The sequence below is a fragment of the Octopus bimaculoides genome, chromosome 1, assembly GCF_046866305.1.
Source record: "Octopus bimaculoides isolate indiv1 chromosome 1, ASM4686630v1, whole genome shotgun sequence".
Classification (NCBI taxonomy): Eukaryota; Metazoa; Mollusca; class Cephalopoda; order Octopoda; family Octopodidae; genus Octopus; species Octopus bimaculoides.
Window position 1 is genome coordinate 59,148,470 of NC_142928.1, and position 23,514 is coordinate 59,171,983.

General features: G+C 38.6%; 1 long non-coding RNA gene across 1 annotated transcript; it reads left to right on the forward strand.

Annotated features, from left to right (window-relative positions):
• Positions 1–663: 663 nt before the first annotated feature.
• LOC149137560 (uncharacterized) lies at positions 664–4,741 on the forward strand. Its single transcript, XR_016241757.1, has 2 exons — positions 664–4,523; positions 4,607–4,741. It is a non-coding gene; the product is annotated as an uncharacterized LOC149137560 (long non-coding RNA).
• The last annotated feature ends 18,773 nt before the right edge of the window (positions 4,742–23,514 follow it).

Genomic DNA, 23,514 nt, shown 5'->3' on the forward strand with positions numbered 1-23,514 from the left:
AGTAGAACAGCAATCCAGGGCCGGATATGTAGGACCCTGTCACGATGCCTTCCATTCTCGTCCTCCATATACACTCTTTCAATACTGCTACCGTACAGAGAAAACAAGCCTCACCTTCCTTTGATAGTCCAGTTGGCGGTATCATCTTTATCATAGACTCAGCCGACAGCTGTACTCGTCCCAGATGCGACAACACGTGTTCCACGTAAATCATCAAGCCGGAGAGCTTCCGACAATGTACGAGAGCGTGCTGGACAGTTTCACTGTCCTGCTCGCATCTTGGACATGTCGGTGGCACTGCTAAACCGTGCCTGGATAACTTTTCGCGAACAGGTAGAGCATTCCTGTAACTCTGCCAAGTCAGAGATTTTTGGAAATTATCCAAGTACTCTGGCTTGAAGGTCTTACGAAACAGGTTGGTGAGTTGGTTCTCGTCGAACCCCAGAGCCCCTCCTAAGACGTCATCGTTTCTCTCCTCCACTAGCCGTCTGTAGAATACCGAGGTGGTATTCCCGCAGCCAGCCTTGCCCGTCTTGTGGATAGACCAGAGTGCCTGCCATAAAGTCAGATTACATCTTCTAATGAGACCGGGTTTAAATCGTTCCAGCGAGGCCGGTCGCGGCAAGAACTCCTCCGCCAACGGACTCCGCCAACGGACTCCGCCAACGGACTCCACACCTTATCACCCTTCAGGTGGCACCAGAGATGTCTCAGCCTCAACGCCTGTCTGCGCATCATTTTGGACTCCGTTGTGTCTACCACTCCGGTTGGTTGATATTGGCGCAATTTGTCTCATACTCTATCATGCAACTCAACCAATCACAGCTTGCAAATAAGTCATGTGAGACAGTCTGTTCCAAACAAGCATTTGAGCCTACCCGTCAGCTATAAAAGCTCACCTCTTCCTAGGCTCGACGTCATTTGGTCCCAGACTTGGTTGTTGCAATAGGGTTTGTTCTAGAGCGACTTGTAATTACACCGTAAGGTTTGTCTTTGAATTTGTTGCCTGCTCACAGGATTTGTTTATTTTATTTGCTGTCGTTTCCCGAAAGGGAAACATTGTTGAAAAATTTTTGTGCGATAAATATTGTGAAACTGTTGTGCATTACCGTTTTCGGTGAATTTGAACTGCGTTCCGTATCGGAACATTTGTAGAACAATTTTTGCTTTTTAAATATTTTTTGGAAAAAATATTAATATGTCTTCAATTGAAAAAAAAAAAAAAAAATGCTGCCGTTGTCGGTGGAACGGAAAATATTGTGCTAAAAAAAGAGGATATACAAGCTTATTTCGAGGTGATTTCCGAAGAAAACGGAGAGAATAAGATCACTCCCCGAAATGAAATAATCAACAAAACGAAAGAGAGGACCATAATATATAAAACTTATGATATTCAAAAAAAGAAATTTGAACATTTGGAAGAGAGTACAGTCGAGAAGTGCCTTGGGCTGGTAATTAACCAGATTAAATATCTGGTCCGAAGCACGAGATTTGCAACCATTGAAGCAAGGTTCGAGTCAGCAGAGAGGGCTTAAGAGCTTTCAACTCGAGCCTTGCAAAGTGGGAATATCATGTTATTGCCGTTATACCTGGGACGCAGAACGTCCCGGATAAAGAATATTCCCCCCCCCCCCCCGCCCCCGAGGTAGAGGTCGCGTGAATCGTAGCCACTCTGTTATTTGAAAGAGAAGATAAGATAAATATAATCCAGATTTCCAAAGACGCCCCACAAAACTGGCGGGGTCAAACTCTGGAAATCCTGGCACAGGTCACAACCACAGACCTAGAAAATCTCCCCGAAACAATTCACATTCTAGCAGTACACGTAGAGGAGAGACGACCCAGGTGTTATAAGTGCGTGAAAAAAGGACACCTGAGGTCTAAGTGCCCCTCTACGAAAAAAGGACAACGAAGAGGAGGAGAAAAAAAGGAAAGGAGGCGCCCCCAGCCGAGGAGGCTGTTAGCCAGAAGGTGACCGCCACCAGTAAAGACAATACGGAGGGAAAGGAACCAGCAGAGACACCGTCTGAGGAAAACATGGATTTCCAGACGGTGTCGTGTAAAAGAACCCCACAAAAATGGAGTCGCCCACCAAAACTCAGGAGGCGGCTCCTAAAAATAAAATAGTAAAGAAACGAACAAGAAAAAAAAAGGAAACAAGGGAAAAAAATTAAAACTAGAAAGAACCGAAATCCCTGAGAAAACTGACACCACTATAGTGGTATATAAAGACAATAAAAAATAATTAGGAGTGGGGTTATCAAACCCCACCAACAAAGCTTAACGTGTGACAACAGAAGTCCAGTAGCAATCGGGAGAATTTCCCGAAAACTGTACACGGAGCTGAAAGGAAGAAACCCCAAAGACATTGCAGAACTAAATGAATTACCAAAAGTATTTAACCCGCTGGTGCAACCAAGCCTGGAAGAGAGGAAGGGGGAGGGGGAACAGATCTCAGTAGTACTGAGAACAACCCCACTTGAAAGATGAAAGGGCAGGTAAGCTCTGCTTTCCTTCTTTTTCAGTTTATGACATGGCTACACTGTGTATAGGATGTTTGATTGTGCGTGACCTGAGCTCGAAGTGGAAGCAGGCTTGTTTCCTCGACGACCTCAGGTCACACAGAATAGATGTTATGGTTGCTACAGAGACCAAGTTGGACAAGCTGCAGGCCTTCTCAACTCTCTTGAATGGCTATGAGAAAATCATGTCTCCTTGTCGGACAGGGGGGAAGGGAGACGTTGTAGTTTTGCTCTGGAAAAACTTGGCCCTGCAGACACGTACGATCTTTCTGGACCCAGAAGGCGAGTCTGACATTCAGAGGTAAGGCTTTCAGGTTGATTGGCATTTACGCGCCTGGCACAACAGGCAAACGGAATGAGTTCTATTGACGCCTGGAGAACTTTCTTGTGACGTCAAAGACACTAGTTATGCTAGGAAACTTTAACGCTATTCTGGATGCACGCCAGGATAGTGTAGGCTCGAATGATAGATGTAACTCACACCTCATCGATCTGCTGAAGCGATTTAGGTTGGCAGATCGATACAGACTTGATAATCCGTGCGTTCCAATGTAGAAAATTTCACGAAAAAATATTAATTTTCCTGGAAGTTAAGAATTTAAGTGGACTCTGTTGGAATTTCCGAAAATTGTCCCCCACCCCCATTCCAAAACACTTTCACCGGATATATTCGGATTCTACATAGTAAATACTATATGCATAGAAAATTTCATTAAAAAATATTCATTTTTCTGAAAGTTATGACCTCCCAAAGTCTGGGGGGTAAAACCCTGTAGTTATGCCGTCATCTTCAATAGAATTTCTTAATTTGTCGTACATGTTTATTATTTGAGTGCGCTTTGATTTAGATTTGTCTTATATTTCTAGCTGATCGAACGACCCGTTGTTGGTTCATATAGTACAGTGTTTCTCAACCATTTTTTTTTTTTTACCTATGGACCTCTTTGATTCCTAATTTACTCGAATTGATCCTCCTATTCATTCAATGTTTAACAAACCCTATTATATCCTTATAATTAAATATTATTAGGAATTGTATTAAAAAAAATTGTGAAAATATTTTGTGTATTGCACAAGTATAACCAATTTATTGCAGATAAATTTTAACAACAAAATTTTATATGGAATTTCAAGGGTCATATGGATCCCGGTTGAGAACCACTGATATAGGACATATCAACAATACAATGGAAATATAATTCTAGAAGAATGTTGCTTTCTCATATAGAAAATACTGAGGAATCTTGGTTTTGAAATTAAAGCAGTTCGGCGAAGAACTATATTCTTTCTTTTAGTTATAAACCAAATATTTTTTTCACTTTTAAAATTTTACTCGATTTTTAAATGTCTCGGAAAATTATATATAAAAATAAACAAAAACAGAAATAATTCCAATTTATTTTCTCACTAATATAATAACGATTAACGATAAGCAGATATGGTCGTCTGTTATGAACCACTCGTCGCCTGTAATTCATTACTTTGACAGAGTTGCAAACGTAAAGAAGAAAACAAGTATTCAGTGTTGTGCGATGTACACAGGAAATGCTAACTGGGCCAACGCCCTATCATTTAATGTAGGTCATGAACGACAATGGCATGACGGGTATTCTAGGCATCTATCAGTGTTGCACCAAGACTTTTGGATCGAAGATGAAAGATAATTGGCGGAGGTGAAGGACATGGATCGTACCCCCATTTCGGTTATTTTTTTTTTCTACAGAAACCCACTTTTTCGACTGCGGAGATTCCAAATCTACAAAAAAAAAAGTCGGCATTTCAAAATTTTAATCCCCACCCCTCCACCATTTTTTTACTTTTTTCAGAAATTTTTTTTGGCGAAATACGTAGAAAAATACAGAGATTATGATTCTGGGTGGGGAAAAAAATTGTAAAATTTTAAATTTTCAAAAATAAATAAATATACACCTCCTCCACTCCGCAAGCGCATCTGTGACAGAAAGTGAACGTGTGGTTGAGGGCTTTTTGGAATTAAGAGAGGTACGTAAAAATTATTTTTTGGCGCACACTCACACACACACACACACACACGACATTTTGAAATGCCGATTTTTTTTTTGCAGATTCGGAATCTCCGCAGTCGAAAAAGTGGGTTTCTGTAGACCCCCCCCCCCATAAAGAAACAACCGAAAGGGGGTGCAGTCCATGTCCTTTGCCTCCGCCAGATAATTTCCAATTATTTTTGGTGTTTGTATTGTTGCCAGGTTTTACTGCCAGATCAGGTTAAGCTACACAGACATGGAAGTCTCATCAACGAAGCATTGCCGAATTGTAAAGAAGACAAGGAAAGTATTTTTTTACTCCATCCCAGAGAAAAAAATAATGATAAATAAATAAAATAAAAAAAAAAAACGTTACTGCCGCCTTCTTTATTCGAGTAGCTCTCTAAACAAGTGGTTTTTAGCTCATGTCTCACTCCCACATCTTTAATTTTTCCGTGGCTTTTAGATATTGTAGTGAAAAATTTATTTGAATTTTGTAATAAATGATTAAAAGTAGAAACAAGTCCCTTTTAAAAAAAAACTTAAAAAGCTTTAATAGAAATCATAATTTGTAAAATTTTTCAAAATAATGAAATTTTAAATATTGTTTTAATTTAGTTTTATTATGAATTATTTATTTTTTGAACAAAAATTTATAATAACAAATAAACATTAAACAAATGTTATTTTTAGTGGTGACCTGTTTTACACCATTAACATAATAGACTCCATAAAAATACCAGTATCGATTGAATGTATATTTATTCTCTATTTTATTTCACAAAAAGCAAAAATATTTTGTGGGTTAAAAAAACAAAACAATTATATATGATTTTGTTATACGGATCTATTTCAAAACGGGGGCACCAGTTTTCATTTATGTTTTATGTAGTGTTTTTGGTATCGAAAGACTTCGTATAACTTCGTATACTTATCTATTTTGTGTTATAGAACAAAAAAATTTTTGTATTCGAATTTATTTCATGTAAAAAATTGTCTTATTTCGATAATTTCTACTAATCACTGACGTCTATTCAGTTGAAAACAGTTAGCACTGTAACGGTGTATATCGTATTAATCCCCTAACCGTAACTAGACTGTTAACCCTAACCCTAAAACTAACCCTAACTCTAGAATCCGAACTCTAAAATTGTTACACACATAGATACGCACAGCGTAATTTATTATATAAACAATATATGCGTATAAATTACGATTAAATCGGATGAAATATGTCACAGGGAATAACATTTTTATGACCACCGAGCAGTAACTCTATTCAGCTGAATAGACGTCAGTGATTGGTTGAAATTACAGAAATACGACAACTTTAACATGGAATAACTTGCGATGTACGTTTTTTTTGTTAAGACTATGAGTAAAAGATGTTTTATATGACACATTCTACCAGTGTCCCAAGTTTCAAAGTGTTTCGTTAAGAAAATACCGGTGCCCCCGTTTTGAAATAGATCCTGTTATACAACACGCGTAACAAAAAACTTTTATTGACACTTTTGAGAAACAAAAGCATAATCTCTTAACAAAATCTCTTAACAAAAAACAAACAAACAAAAAAGTTTCTTTTTACTGTATTTATTCATTAAAATGCTTGTAAGTGACACAGTTTCACTCGTTTTTCAATATCAGGACCATGGTTGTTAGAGACAAACAAAGATCATCTCTATTCACAATTACTAAGCGATTGCGAGCTTTAGATTATAGGAAAGACACTTGAAGGTAATAAAATATAATTTTAATTCCTGCCAAAGCAAAGGGAATTTCATAGAAATTTCAATACTTGTCCATAAATTATTGGGCCCGTGATTAAATTTAGCTTGAGCAGTGTGATTACTCAGTTACTCAATAAGGCTTTCTTGTATCAACATCAGCTGCATTTGTCCGAAATAAGTCTACCACCAAACTTAGAATGTTCATTTCCAGATCTTTCAACCTAATTTCCATATCATTGTGTAATTTCTTCAAGTAATTGTAAACAGTGACGAAAACCACGAAGATCAAAAAAAAAAAAAAAAACAACTTTCAGCAGTTTTGGAAACTAAAAAAATAGTTTTACTTTTTAGCTGTTTGTTCAACAAACTTAGCTTCTCAAAAATATCTGCAAGTTTGAATATATTACAAAGTTCAATGAAGCGATTCAGGCTATTACCTTGAGAGATTGTCACCGTATGTTTGAACTTCAAAGGCAGTAATATATTTAATTCATACAAGACTTTCCAATGTGAACTTGACACTTTATTCATGAATGATAAGTTATTTTCGAACTTGTCAAATGAATCCTTTTTTCTGTCAAGCCTGAACATAAAACATAGAAAATGCATTGTATATATATTTGTGTAAGTAGGGTTTTGTGTATAAATTTTAAAGAATTACGGACACTAAAATATCATTCTCTTGCAACTCCTCAACAGCAGCAAGAGTTGGAAAATGCATGAATTCCTTACTCACAATATTTATCCTGGGGGGGGGGGAAGAAAAGGAATCTTTGGTTTTCATCCCAATTGTATTCAAATTTGGTATACGGATTAAATTTTGTATACTAATTATGAAAATGAAATTCATTTTCCCTATAAATTCATAGTTAAAATGTTATTAGCCTTTAATATTTGCAAAATTAGGGTATTTTAGCCAATCAGAAGCGAGTATTTTAGACGTCACCGTGGTGAAGAAGTTTGTTTCTATAGTAACCAAAGCAAAGAAGCACCACGTGTTCCATAGCTGATAGCGAAGAACTCTCTTTCCATAGTAACCATAGATGATGCGCATGCGCACAAGTGTAGCCACCACTTGTTCTGTAATTGTTTTTCATAACAGATGGGACTCACATTCAACAAATTGAAAGTACTTCAGCATAGTTGACTCTTATATTTGTGAATTTATGTGGACAAGGAGATACGAGAAAGATAATTTATTTTATAAAATCCTAGAGTGTATTGCAAATTTTCTTTCTTGAATTTTTCAAACTAATAAATTCCTGTTTTAAACAATGTTTTGCTTGTTATTTCTAGCAACACCTGTTGGCTTGTTCGTAGCTTTTAAATGTTTAATTTGCTTGTGGATGTTTTAATATTAACTTTGCTCGTGTATATTTTTATGTTTTGATTGTTATTTCTAGAAACTCCTGTTTGTTTGTTCGTAGCTTTTAAATATTTAATTTGCTCGCGTAGCTAGTTTAATGTTTTGACATGCGGATGCCCCCCACCACCACTGATGATGGAAGAGGCAGCGAACACGCTATTTTCTGATTGGCTGAAAATTGTCAAACTTCGAACACCTGTAACATTTTTGCAAAATTTTTCTGGAAAATAACAAATTCGGATTCAGCGTCAAAAATTACACCTTTATGATACATTAAAAAATTTTTTTAAAGATAATTGTAAACAGTGACGAAAACCACGAAGATAAAAAACAAAAAACAAAAAAACAAAAAAAAACTTTCAGCAGTTTTGGAAACTAAAAAAATTGTAGTTTTACTTTTTAGCTGTTTGTTCAACAAAATTTAGCTTCTCAATAATATCTGCAAGTTTGAATATATTACATTTGGCTGCTAGCATTTCTTCTCCAAGCTGCTTATCATTCAGAAACATTACATTGTCTCAAAGTTCATTGAAGCGATGCAGGCTATTACCCTGAGAGATTGTCACCGGATGTTTGAACTGCAAAGGCAGTAATATGATATTTAATTCATACAAAATTTTCCAATGTCAACTTGACACTTTATTCATGAATGATAAGTTATTTTCGAACTTGTCAAATGAATCCTTTTTTTCTGTCAAGCCGGAACTTAAAACATAGAAAATGCATTGTATGTATATTTGTGTAAGTAGGCTTTTGTGTATAAATTTTAAAGAATTACGGACAATATTAGAAAATTTAAGGAAGAAACAGAATAGTAGTTATATGGCCCCCTTCACCGAGCCTATGACTCCACCTAATTCCCGAATTTTCTGTGAACCCACTGAAGTTTACCATTGCTCCAAGGATAGGAAACACTGATCCAGGCTATCATGAACGTTTTCAGTTAACGAATTTCTTCGATCAAACCTCACGGATCCACATCAATACAACTCACCTCTTACCACTTTTCAAGAAATCTGTTATATAATCTTCAATTATTTCATCCGATGACATTTGATTGTAGCCTAAATATTTGAGATTATTTCATCTCTTAACGACGAATATCTTTGACAATATGAGAAATCATCCAGATGCTTCAAGAAAATATAAAAACTGCGTATCATGTTATTCAGATAAAACTGCTAACATAAACAGGCTGACCAGATATAGTGTATTACAAATAAATTCTTAATTTTCAAGTATGATACATTTACTTCTTTGGTAACAAAACACTGGTTTAGTCGGACTCTAACAATTTGACTTAACTTACGCATCGCACAACGAGTGGTACCCGCGAAAAACTCATTGGCAATAAATGTTCATTTCTAGACTTAATTATTTGCAGCAGATTGTATTCAAACGGATTAAAAGAATATATGTTCCTCTTTATCATTTAATTAATAATAATAATAACAATAATAATAATAATAATAAATGAAATTCGGACTCAAGAAGGGTGGTATAATGTGCCTGAAAAGAGGCAAGGCACAGTTCCTAGTAGGGATAGAATTACCTAATAGAGAACTGATAGAAGAAATTGAAAAAGAAGGCTATAAATACCTTGGCATACTAGAGTTCAACGAAATCATGGAGAAGGAAATGAAAGCACAATTGAGGAGGGAATATTTCCGAAGACTAAGATGGGTGTTGCGCTCAAAACTGACCGGTTGGAATAAAATACAAGCGGTTAATATATGGGCGATAACTTCACTTCGGTATGGAGCTGGAATCATACAATGGCAAAAGAAAGAAAACTGATGAACATGGATACGAAGACAAGAAAAACATTGGCAGTGCACGGAGCCTTCCACACTAAGAGTGACACCGACAAGCTGTACTTATTTAGAAGAAAGGATGTGAGAGGTTTGATCAGTTGCCAGAATTCTATCGAAACAGAGGAAAACAGCTTAGGGTGGTATGTAAAAAAAAATACCGTGGAACCATTGTTGAAACTAGTGAAGAAGTCCGGTGTCATTAAAACTGATAATTGTGTAAAGAAATAAAAACTTAGAGGAAAAGAACACACACACACACACACACACACACAACATGGAAGGAGAAAGATGTACAGTCAGTTTGCAAGAGTCAAGACAGATACAGAAGACCAGTGGCTATGGATGAGGAGTGACCTGAAGATAAAGACAGAAGCACTTACATGCGCAGCACAAAAATATTCCTTAAGGACTAACTATGTGAAGTGCAGAATCGACAACACTACCGACAGCGACAAATGCAGAATGTGTAGTGAGAGGGATGAAACGGTATGGCACTTTGTTAGCGAATACCCGAAATTGGCACAACGCAATTACAAAAGACATGACAATCTGACAAGAATGATCCATTCGCAGCTCAGTGGAAAACACAGCCTAAAAAGAGCAAAGACGTGGTATGAGCAAACACCAGAAGGAGTCACCGATAATGAAGATTGCAAAATCCTGTAAGATGTAATGATTCAGTGCGATCACCTGACCGGACATTGTTATTGTTATGTATTCTTTTGGTTCGTGTTGGGATAATAAACAACTCACTGAAGGCATTGTTATGATTCTACGTGTTTATTTACTTGGCATGTTTACAAACAGTATATATATAGCGGAGTGATACACACTGTGCATATCTGCCTTAGACACAGTTCAACTGCCTAGTAGATGCGCTTAACAAAATAGTACTACTAGTGGGATGTATTCATATATACGTATACCTACAAATACACATAGATATGAACGTGTAACAGTTGTAGTGAATAAAAAAGAAAGAACTTGCATGATAATCGGCATAGCATGTCCCGGTGCCAACAGGATCAAAGAGAAAGAAAAAAATACTGAACAACCACGACGATTTGAAGTGGGAAATACGAAGGCTGTGGTCAATGAGGAGAGTAGCCGTGATATCAGTAGTAATTGGTGGACTTGGAGGTATCAGCACTCAACTATCAACATGGCTCAAAAAAATTGGTACACATGTAAAGATTGAACATCTACAAAAATCAGCTTTGCTTGGAACTGCAAGAATTCTTCGTAGGGTTCTTGAAGCATGATCGGTAAACAAGCGTCACCTTAGTCTGCTGGCTATGGACTGCTGACATTTTCCATCATACTCAGCAAAATAAGCTGATAGTGTTAATCAAATAATAATAATAATCTTTTCTACTAAAGGCATAAGACCTGAAATTTTTGGGGAGGGGACTAGTCGATAACATCAATTCCAGTGTTTCACTGGTACTTATTTTATCGACCCCGAAAGGCAAAGTGAACCTCGGCAGAGTTTGAACTCAGAACGTAAAGACGGACGTAATACTGCTAAGCATTTCACCCGGCGTGCTAACAATTCTGCCACTTCGCCGCCTTAATAACAAAAATAATAATCTTTTCTACTAAAGGCACAAAACCTGAAATTTGCGGGGAGGGGCCTAGTCGATTACCTCGACCCCAGTGTTTCGCTGGTTCTTAATTTATCGACTCCGAAAGGATGAAAGGCAAAGTCGATAATAATAATAATAATATGTATGTATAATAATAATAATAATAATAATAATATGTATGTATGTATGTATACTCCCACCTGCATATACACATATATAAATTAAATATGAACAATTAAGCTTATAATGTATACTTCTACTCAGTTTTAAGCTAACTAAACGGCCTGTTAATGTTTTAACAAAATACAGAGTCAGTGAAAGTACCCGAGCGGCTTATTGCCTTTGACTCGCATGTCTGGTGGATAGACAAACACACAGAGAGGAGACACTCTATCAATATTAGTAGATTTTGTGCTCTCTTTTTGTTTTCGTTTATTCTACCATGTCATATTTCACTTCTACAATTATAGTTTCTGTTCGATCTTCGATGATTAAAGACTCGAAGTTATTAAATGTCCTGTTTTTAAAGGCGTTTTTAAGCTTAACTCTTATGAAGCACAACTGTCAATTGCAATAATTTGAATGGTAAACAGGGAGGCGCTGGGCACGACAGTCGTCTCCCCCATCGATTCACCTTACCGTGCATCTTTCATCCGACATGCTATTTCTTCAAAGATCTCTCTCGGGGTGCCAGCATAAGTATTTGGTCCCAAAGGTTTACTTCCACCAATCCTGGTCTTTCCGACATATCTCTCTATACAGTAAATCACTCCGCCATTAAAACCTACGGACAAATCTCTCTTACCCTGGATTTATCACTCCATAGAGATTTCAAGTGGATCTTCGTCATTGTGGATCTGCCCTATCCCATCCTTGGTGCTGACTTCTTACATCACTATTCTCTCCTTGTGGACGTTAGAGGACGCCAACTTATTGATGACACTACCTCACTCACCAATCCCGGAAAGGATTCTTCTGTTCCTGTTGTGAACCCTTCTTTCTTCGTGGCTGCTCCGGGTGACTCTTACCACCAGTTACTCGTTTCTTTTCCAGAGTTGGCTGATTTGTCATTTCATCTGTCGAATCCAACCTATTCCACGAGACATTTCATCACGACTAAGGGACCTCCAGTTTTTTCCCGACCGCGCCGTTTGTCTCTAGAGAAACTCCGGATCGTCCGGGCTGAATTCGAGCACATGCTCCAGCTGGGCCTTATTCGTCCCTCCACGAGCCCGTGGGCAGCACCTTTACACATGACCAGGAAGAATGAAGCTGATTTTCGACCGGTTGGAGATTTTTAGACGCCTTAACACTGTTACTATCGCGGATCGCTATCCCCTACCCAATGTGCAGGATTTTTTGTCTGCCCTGCATGGCTGCAAGGTTTTTTTCTTAAATCGACTTGGTACGCGCGTACCACCAAATCCCTGTCAACCCCGACCACATTCCAAAGACAGCCGTCACCACGCCTTTTAGAGAGTTTGAATTTTTGTCTATGCCGTTTGGTCTTTGCAATGCGGCCAGCACGTTCCAAAGGTTCATTGATGAGGTTGTTCGTGGGTTAGATTTTGTCTTCGCATACGTCGATGACCTAATCGCCAGTGTTACTCCTGACCAGCACTTCCAAGACTTAACCCAACTGTTCAAGCGCCTATGTTCCTATGATGTGAAGATCAATCCTGCTAAGTGTGTATTTGATTCTACCAGTTTGGAATTCTTAGGGCATCTCATTGACGCCGACGGTATTCGTCTGTTTCCCTCTAAAGTGGAAGCCAGCAAACGCTTGTCTCCTATTGTTTCCTTAAAACAGCTCCGAAATTTTATTAGTTTAATTATTATCGTCGTTTCATTCTTAACTGTGCGGAGAAGTTGCTTACCTTGAAAGATCAACGAATAAAAGACTCCCCGATAACGCTGATCCCTACAGCCATCCAAGCTTTTGAATCTGTCAAATCTGACCTTGCTCAAGCATCCTTCCTCGCTCATCCTGTTGCGGATGTAAAATTATCACTCACTATCGACGCGTCATCATCCGCTATTGCCGTAGTTTTAGAGCAATCTGTCAACAGCCGAAACCAGCCATTGGCCTTCTTTTCTCGCCAGTTGAAAGATGCCGAATTGAGATGAAGTGTGTTTGGTAAAGAACTCTTAGCAATTTATCTAGCGGTGAAGCATTTCTCTCATCTTCTCGAAGGTAGAGATTTCACGATTTTCACCGATTACAAACCGCTAACGTTCGCTCTCTTTGCCAAAACGGACCGGTACTCGCCCAGAGAAACAAAGCATTTAGACTATATATCACAATTCACTAGTTACATTCGCCACTGACAACATCTCCGCCGACGCCTTATCTCGCCTGTCTGTCGGTGCATTGTCTCCTGCTTCGACTGATTTGGTTGCTATGGCTACTGACCAACCCTCCTTGGACTCTCTGGACGTCTCTTCACCACAGTTTTCCTGCTGCAAGTTTGAACATCTGTCTCTGCCTTTTTCTGAAGTAACCATTCTCTGCGATGTTTTTACCGGGTCACCCCGACCCCTCGTCCCTGAACATCATCGTCGTGCTGTTTTTGAAGCACTGCATTCACTGTCACACCCCGGCATTGCGGTCACAGTAAAGCTTATCTCGGCTCGCTTTTTCTAGCCGAATATGCGTCGGTCTATTACTGCTTAGTCACATGCCTGTCTACTATGTCAGCGTTCCAAGGTGCATCGTCACGTGAGAGCACCTCTTGGGCACTTCCAGCCACCGGACACCAGGTTCCGTCATATACACATCGACCTGCTTGGTCCTTGGCCGGTCAGTTGCGGATTTATTTATATATTGATCTGCATCGACCGCTTCTCCAGATGGCCTGAAGCCATCCCTCTCGTGGACATTTCCGCGGAAACAGTCGCCAGAGCACTCATCTCCTGTTGGATATCTCGCTTCGGAGTACTCTCTAGAATTACTACTGATCGTGGGGGCCAATTTGAAGCTTGCCTGTTCCGCGAGCTTTCGTGATTACTCGGAGCTCAGCACATCCACACCACAAGTTACCATCCCGCCGCGAACGGAATGGTGGAATGATTCCACCGCCAGCTTAAAGTCGCTGTTCAAGCGGCTCCTGATCCTCACCGTTGGTCCGAGTTTCTCCCCATTGTTTTGCTGGGGTGCCGCCGCTCAGCTGTCAAGAAGGATTTAGGCTACTCCTCCGCTGAGCTCCTGTATGGCACCACCTTAACACTTCCTGGACAAATGTTGGCGCCCGTCGACTTACCGAATGCGGATCCCACATCTTACGTCACGCGACTCGGGTCATTCTTTGCCGACCTGCCACCAATGCTTCCTCGCGACCAGTCTATTTCTTCTACAGTACATCCGGATATTTCTACTTGGACTCACGTGTTTGTAAGAAATGATGTCGTCAATGGACCGCTCATACCTCCCTACACTGGTCCCTATCGCGTTCTGAGAAGCACACCGAAACTGTTCACTGTGGACATTCACGGAAAAAAAGAGAGTGTCCCTATCGATAGAATAAAAGAAGCCTTTTTCAAAACATTTATGCTCCTTGCTGACACACCCATCATCCCACAAACACTGCCACCCCACCCCTAGAAGCACCACCTCCACTTACCAAAACACCAACTACACAAACGCATTCTTCACCCTACAAGACACGTTCTGGCGGATCGGTTCATTGGTCGAAGAAATTGTCTCAGACTATTTACATGTCTTAACTTTGCCTCGCCAGTGACTGTTCCGGAGAACAGACTTACGTTGTTATAGACACCGCATTCATATTTTCTCTCTTTCTGTATCATTATACATATATACTTTGTTATATTTGATTGGACACCTTTCTTTGCTGAACGTTTTTCCTCGTACATACTTGCATTGTATTTTTTTAATTGTTCATACAAGTATTTTGTCATGTTTCATTCTTCTGTGCCCTTCTAGCGCACACGTACTTCGTCTACATTACTCTTATTCGATCGCTTCTAGTCTAAGGGGGGTGGGGTGGCTCTGTAGGCGCAATTACCTCCTTTGACGGCAGTTCTTAAACAAACTCGCACTATATGGCGCTTGAGCGGTGAGATTCTGACACGAGGCCTTGCGACTTCCTCTTTTAGCATCTAGACGTCGAAGAGCGAGGACATGATCTAGTTGGCTCTGTTACGACACGCGGTGGCTAGCAGACATGAGGTAACGCACAGAAGAAGAACATGGCCTCCACATATTAAACTCTTTCCATTATTATTCAGCTTGTATATATATGTGAGGCCGATATTAAAGGTACTTAAAGTTACAGCCTTGTTCTATGTATTTGTTTGTACCGTGTTCCTATCAAATGATATTACAGCCTTCTGAAGGAGTCATCCTTTAGATGGCTCCACGTATTTTACAAGTATGACATTGAATTTTATATGTATGAATTGCATCTATACATACATATTAGTATATTTTCTCTGTATTATTTAATGTTAAAACTGCTAAAATGTTAAAACTATGATTATGAATATTCCCACTTAAACATATCAATTGGTTCAGTTACATTTCGTTATTGGAAAGTCTTGGCTTTCTACACTTACTACAGTATTGCCAAATTTTCAAAATACAAGAACTTCAGTGGCTTAAGAATAGTTTTAACGTATACCTCGTTCGAAAAGCTGTACCTGTGAACAAATTAGACCATTTTCATTATTATTCTATAATTTTATTATTGTCATAGACTTTTAGAAATACTGTAGAACTTGCATGCGAGAAATCTAGTGAGCAGTGCTATTAACCTCATAACTCTTCATTGGTCAACTCTTTCCAGTTTATCTTAAATACTGTAATTACAGAACTGACATTTGAAAAGGTCTAGCTTTTGAACTTTAGAGGATGTAATTTAATCCATTATGCTTGACATGTTAAATATGAGTGCGGTTTTTTCCCCTGAGTTTAGTATAATTTTCTCATGTAAACCTAGTTTATACGTAAGAAAAACAAAACTAAAATATAACCTGTTCTCTTACATATATATATGGGCACTGTCATGCTATTAGCTGTCAGAAGTGAAAGTGCTCACTGCTAGTGAAGTATCTGTCTGTCTGCCTGTCTGCCTGCATGCCTGTTGCTGGCCTATCGATTCTTTGGCTACTGACAGCTAATACCATGACTGGCCGGAGCGAGCTATTGGCTTACTTACTTACTGATATCTATCTACTATCTATCTATCTATCAATCACTCGTCCACCTTATTAGAAAACACAAATTTAATATAAAAACATATTTCCTGAAATTGCAAATTATTTAAAATATAAAAATATAATTTTCAACAGAGAGAATTTATCAAAATAGAAAACAAATGAAGTTTGAAGTTTAAAAATAATAGGATCGACCACTCACGACTAGCTAGCGCGGACGCGAGTACCCTTATACTCTGTGTTGTGTTTTCAAACGCATGGATATAGGTGTCGAATTTGTTCCAATAACTTTCGAGTGATAGATAGATAGAGAGAGAGAGAGACAGACAGACAGATAGCTCGCTCCGGCCAGTCATGGTATTAGCTGTCAGTAGCCAAAGAATCGACAGGCCAGCAACAGGCATGCAGGCAGACAGGCAGACAGACAGATACTTCACTAGCAGTGAGCACTTTCACTTCTGACAGCTAATAGCATGACAGTACCTATATATGTAATTTTTATGGTTAGAAAGATTAATACTCTAATGATAAATATCCAATCCATACAATTGTGCGAACACGAAGACAATTCAACTTTATAATTACATTTCATTATTAGGCGAGCTGTTCTGAAATGTTATATGTATAAACCTAAAGCAAACAACGGCAATCTGCTCGATATTCGGTCTTAAAACCGAAATCTGCTTTCATGTCGGCCAAACTTGGAATTGCATGCATGGCAGAGTTGGTTCTGGTCACGAGTTGCCCTATGTTTAAATCAGGGAACAAGAGGATATCTTACTCGACTATAAATATTCCATATTGACTGCTGCAAATACGAATACGGTGACGATAACAATCACACCGTACTACTCAAAACTTCTTCTACTCTAATCGTCATCGCTTTAAACAGTATATTTCAACCACATTAACTTTATACGATATTCGTATCCTCCAACGCTGAAGATTTTCTAGCAGATAAATTCACACTTCTTAGGTACTGAAGTAGGAAATAAAAATGTTAACGGTATTAGTAATATTTTGAATACTTAATTCGTAGTGGTGGTCATGTTGCCTTAAATATTTAACTCCAGTATGTATGTATGTATGTATGTATGTATGTATGTATGTATGTATGTATGTATGTATGAAGTGTGTGTGTGTGTGTATGTACATCTGCAATTTTGTGTGTATGCGTATATCGTGTGTTAGTGCGTGTGTAAGTATGTCTGTCTGTACGCAAGTGTACGTGCACGCGTACCTGTGTATATACACACATACATACACGTATTTAAAACAAAAATGAACCAAGAGAAATAACTCAGGTTAGCCAGTGGCATAAAGACGAATAAAGGTACATTAAATATCATACAAGGTAAATTCTTGATTTATTCAAATTATTTTCGCTTTGAAAGGAAAGTAAATAAACGTCTAATAGCATTTGCGACAGACTCAGAATCAGTAGGGGAAATAATCTTAAGAACGAAGAATTCTTCGCAACTGACGTACTAGTGAGGAAAAGACTTCGTTTCTGCCTCAATAGGCGTTATCAGCACAGTTGTATTACTATGGCTCTAACAGACTTAAACGTAGACATGTACAAAAAGAGTACACACACACACACACACACACCAGCATTGCGAAAGCAAAACCTAAAACAAATATCTTGATGTATTTCTGTTTGACAGAGTTATCTCCCCTTACAAGAGTATTCACTGCGTTTCGCTGCTAACACGATCTCTATATCTCATATTGATTCTTTCTCACCCCAAGCGTATAAATCTTCCGCCTTTTATTTTACGAGATCAATTAAATAAGTACAAGACAAAATAATAGGATCGACGTACTCTTGTACTCTTGTAGACGACACCTTATCATAGCAGCTGTCCAATGACTGAAACTAGCTAAAGAATAAAAGAATGGTATATCATGCTAAGTGATTTTTCAGTAAAAATCTAAGGCCAAGTTTCAGTTCCCTTGCTAATTCAGTTGGAGAACGCATGGATGTCATACCTTTCTTCTACTTGCCCATACAACGATAACCAGTTAAAAAGAAGAATTATTGGGTTGGCTTCGTAGCTACTTGAAGAAATCAAACGTAAAGTAACCTCGTAACATTACGTTTATCATTCAGACATAATGTGTCTACAAGGACATTATCCAAGATAGTAGGGGGTGGTGGTGATTTGAGTTACTCGTTTCTAGCAGGTCTATAAACCATTTAAAGCTGGGTTTGTAATTGGGAGTATCTATACCCCTTACAGGCAGGGTCATCTTAACAGTATTATAAACCCCTGAGCAAAGTAACTCATTAGGATCGATGGTATTCAATAATTGACAGCTTTCATTCTATCCTAATAGAGCGATACAGTCGTTGCTTTTGATGATTGTTCTACTCAGTAAAGGCTGACCTGTAACTAAGTAACAACAACAAAAGCCGGTCAAAATTCTCCACCAGAAGTATGGATTCTTTTTATAGAAGAGCCACTGATATCGAAATAGTTCCGGATTTAGAAAGAATACACTTAGATTAAAGCAAACCCGACCTCAGTGTGATTTATATTCTCAATGTAAAGGGACGTAACTAAATACTGACAGATTTTATCGTCGCTCAACCAATTTTGCTAAACTGCTCTAGTTTTTGTTAAGTTTAATCATCACATCAGCTATATGAGAGATACAGAGGATGCAATGATAGCTAAACCAACAAATGGACAGACAGATATATATAGAGAGAAAGGGAAAGAGAGAGAGAGAGAAATAGTGAAAAAGGGAGGGAGTATGGGTGTGTGCATGAGAGAGAGAGAGAGAGAGTGAGAGAGAAAGAAAGATGAATCATAAGATCAATAACAGGAGAGATGTATTTAATAATCTTATTAAATTATTTATTGTCGCTCGAATTCGTTGTAACTGAAGCTTTTACTCTTTCATTTAAGCAGAAACATTTTACTTTAATTCGAGATAATCTGTTTTATTCATTCTCTTATTGTTGTTGCCACTCCGTCGCTTACGACGTCGAGGGTTTCAGTTGATCCGATCAACAGAACAGCCTGTTCGTGAAATTAACGTGCAAGTGGCTGAGCACTCCACAGACACGTGTACCCTTAACGTAGTTCTCGGGGGTATTCAGCGTGACACAGTGTGACAAGGCTGGCCCTTCGAATTACAGGTACGACAGAAACAGGAAGCAAGAGTGAGAGAAAGTTGTGGTGAAAGAGTACAGCAGGGTTCACCACCATCCCCTGCCGGAGCCTCGTGGAGCTTTAGGTGTTTTCGCTCAATAAACACTCACAACGCTCGGTCTGGGAATCGAAACCGCGATCCTATGACAGCAAGTCCGCTGCCTTAACCACTGGGCCATTGCGCCTCCACTCATTCTCTTATACCCATTCGAATAGCTATATCCATACACGCATAAGGTCAGATTCATTAAATTTTGTACACCCAAGAGTAAGCACAAATAGTCCAGTGGATAGGGCAGCAATCAACCATGAGGTCAGTGGTTTCTATAATGCCATTCACCAGCTCTGAGCTGTGTCCACGATCAAGACACTTAACTCTGGAATGATCCAGCCCAGTGCTTTACAAATAGGTAAAACGATGTAGCAGATTGTGCGAAGCCATTACGTAATCACACAATGTGTTAGAAATACCAGCCAAAACTTCTTCAAATCACAGCCTGCTGTCTTAAAGCAAGGACACATTGCATCTTAGGGCTGTTGCAGCTGGAATGCATTTGATTATAAATCTTCTCTGTTAGCGTAAACAAAAGCCCCCCCCCCCACTACCAACAGCAGCAGCAGCCGAAAAAGAAAACGGTATCTACCTTTATTTCAAATATGAAATGACTTTAGCTTTTTTAAGCCAGGTTGCTTTTGAGTAGTGAGCTTTTAACCGAATAGACACTCATACAAAACATATTTCCAGTTGCTCTTAATGAGTGATTTTTTTTTAGACAAATATTTATTTTGAATGCCACTGCAATGGTTCAGTGTCTCCAGTATATATTCGTTACAACATTTATTCATCACAAAATCAACGATGTGTAGCGTAGTTGTAGTTCAATGACTGAAAACAGTAAAAAGATAGATAAATGAATGAAAAAATAAATAAAATAAATAAATAGAAGGTTAATGGATATATGGATATTAACAATTGAAAACTAGAAACCATATAGGAGGCGCTGGAATTGTACTGTAGTTAAGTAGTTTGCTTTGCAACAATGTAGTTTCGAGGTCAATACTACTGCGTAGCACGTTAGGTAAATGACTTCTATTAAAGCTCTTGACTGATCAATGCGTTATAAAGGAATTTGATGGTTGGAAACTGCGTTGAAGCCCACTCTGTATATATATATATATATATATATATATATATATATATATATATATATATATATATATGTATGTATATACGCACCAACACAAATATACACGCATAAATATATGTGCGTATATTTGTGTATGTGTATATCTATGTGTGTTCCACCGTTTGACAAGCAGTGTTTTTGCTCGAGTTCCAATATCTTAACAGTTCAGGGTAAGAAATGACCCATAGAACAAGCACCAGACTTAAGAATGTACTTGGTGGGTCGATTTGATCGACTAGGCTCTTCAAAGCCACAGTCAAATGACAGAAACATAAATGAATGTTCGTATAGCTCTAACAGTATTTGTGGATCTTTCGTAGGTGTCCATAGGCATTAATTCATTACTAATTATTGGTAAAGTTTGGAGAAGAGTTTCCGACGTTTCGGATAAAATCCTTCTTCTAGGAAAGAGAGCTTTTGGATACAATAGAGAACAACATAATAGTTGTGCAAGTGTAGAAGGGAAGTAATTGAAGAGACAAAAATGTTTGTGGAAAGAGAGAGAGAGAAGAGGGAGGAGAGCAAGAGAGAGAGAGAGAGAGAGAGAGAGAGAGAGAAGAAGGAGAAGGAGAGAGAGAGAGAAGAAGGAGAAGGAGAGCGAGAGAGAGAGATACGAGGATAGACAGAGACAGAGGGGACATTTGAGAGAGAATGATGAAAATAAAATAAGAGGGATAAGGGAGTCGAGTGTTAGAGCAGGGAAGAAATGGTCAGTTTTAAGAAGCCGAGACGTTTTCCTTTTGGTTAGTGATTGCAATAGGAGGTTTGTTAGTAGCAGTAGTCAACTAGGCTTCTGAATGTGTGTGTGTATGTGTAGACATGGCCTGGGTCAATCTTTGGTCGAAACATATGTAACTTATTTAAGTTACATATATATATATATATATATATATATATATATATATATATATATATATATATATATATATATATATATATAGTAAAGCCGCTTCGCACAGATTGAACTCGGTTGTGCATACGCACTAAGTTTTACTGTTCTAACTCTCTTCCGCTGTTTATATCAGTGCTTAGAAGAAGGTGTGTTACATGTGATCGTCGCATTGACCATGACAGAGAAAGTGGAGCAGAGAATCTGCATCAAATTTTGCCAAAAGCTTGGCGAGGCCTACGCAATGTTTTCAAAAAGTTTCCATCGATCTCGACAAAATCAAAGAGATTTTGTGCAATTAAAACCCGACTGTCTTTTTAGTCAGATAAAAGCAGTTTTGGCACAAAATTGGCAGACACGCTTCTCATACGCAAATCTTCAGTGATAATGGATTGAACTGAACCGTAACTAATCTGCACATTCTCTGATAACTCACGGATGGTGATTCGATGATTTCCCCTCACAGCTTCACGCACATCTGCGATGTTTTCCTCAATTCCGCAGCTTGTGAGTCTCCCAGAACGTTCGACAGTATCGACATTTTTTCGGCCATCTTGGAAACGTCTGAACCACTCGTATACTTGTGTGCGGCTCATATATTCCTCTCCATATACTTTCTGCAACTTTGCGTAGGCCTCTGAGCAGGTATCGCCGTTACAACTTTCTCTGTCATGGTCAATGCGACGATCACACGCTGTACACCGTACTTCCAAGCACTGCTGTAAACAGCGGAAGTGAGCTAGAACATTAAAACTTAGCGCGCATACACAGCAGAGTTCAAGATCAATTTGTGCCAAGCAGCTGCACTCTGCGTGCTTTAGCTTCGTTACTATGGCAACAGTCCTCGTTACACACATATCTATATTTACATCATGTCACACACACACACACACACACACACACACACAGAGAAAATGAAAAATATGATTCTCAGTTCGTATGTTCTTACTTGCGCGCACGCACACACAATAATGCCCTAATGCAGTACCATGCACTGTCTCTCATGGCTTCTGATTTTAACTGATTGGAAGTATTATCATGTACATGTTTTGTCTTGGTATAAAAGATGGGCTACAGAACATATCTGAAATAAACTCGACTGCTCTCACAAACGAGAATATTGAAAATGAACCCGATCGCTCTCAAAAATTAAATTAAAAATCCAGAAGAATAATCCAGAATCCTTATCCAGTACCGGATCGATCCTAAAATCTAATCAGTTTATGCCAGTTATGAGGCCAAACATCCCTGAAAATTTCATCAGAATCTATGCAGCAGTTTTTGAGATATTTGGTTCACGGACAAACAAACAAATGCAACTGAAACAATACCTCCGCCTTCGCTAAGGCGGAGGTAATAATAATAACCCTCTCTATAATAGGCACAAGGCCTGAAATTTGTGGGGAGGGGATAAATTGATTACATCGACCCCAGTACGCAACTGGTACTTAATTTATCGACCCCAAAAGATGAAAAGCAAAGCCGACCTCAGCAGAATTTGAACTGAGAACGTAAAAACGGACGAAATACCGCTAAGCATTTTGCCCGGCGTGTTAACGATTCTGCTAGCTCGCCACCTTAGCCTTTCTACTCTAGGCACAAGGCCTGAAATTTTGAGGGAGGAGACTAGTCGATTACATCGACCCCACTGTTTCACTGGTACTTAATTTATCGACCCCGAAAGGATGAAAAACAAAGTCGACCTCGGTGGAATTTGATTTCGGAACGTAGAGGCAGATGAAATAACGCTAAGGATTTCGCCCGGCATGCTAGCGATTCTACTAGCCCGACGCCTCAATAATAATAATAATAATAATAATAATAATAATAATAATAATATCATCATAATAATAATAATAATAATAATAATAATAATAATAATAATAATAATAATAATAATAATAATAATAATACTGATGCAGTACCAGGCAGTGGCTCTCAGCGGGGACATTTTATGGAGCGTAGTATATCAAGAACTGCGTTGTATCTTTTCCTTTGTTAAGGTAGAATGATATGACGGAGATTTGGATGCTATTTTTAGAAAGTCGTTGCTATTTTGATGTTTTTCTTCCGTATTCTCT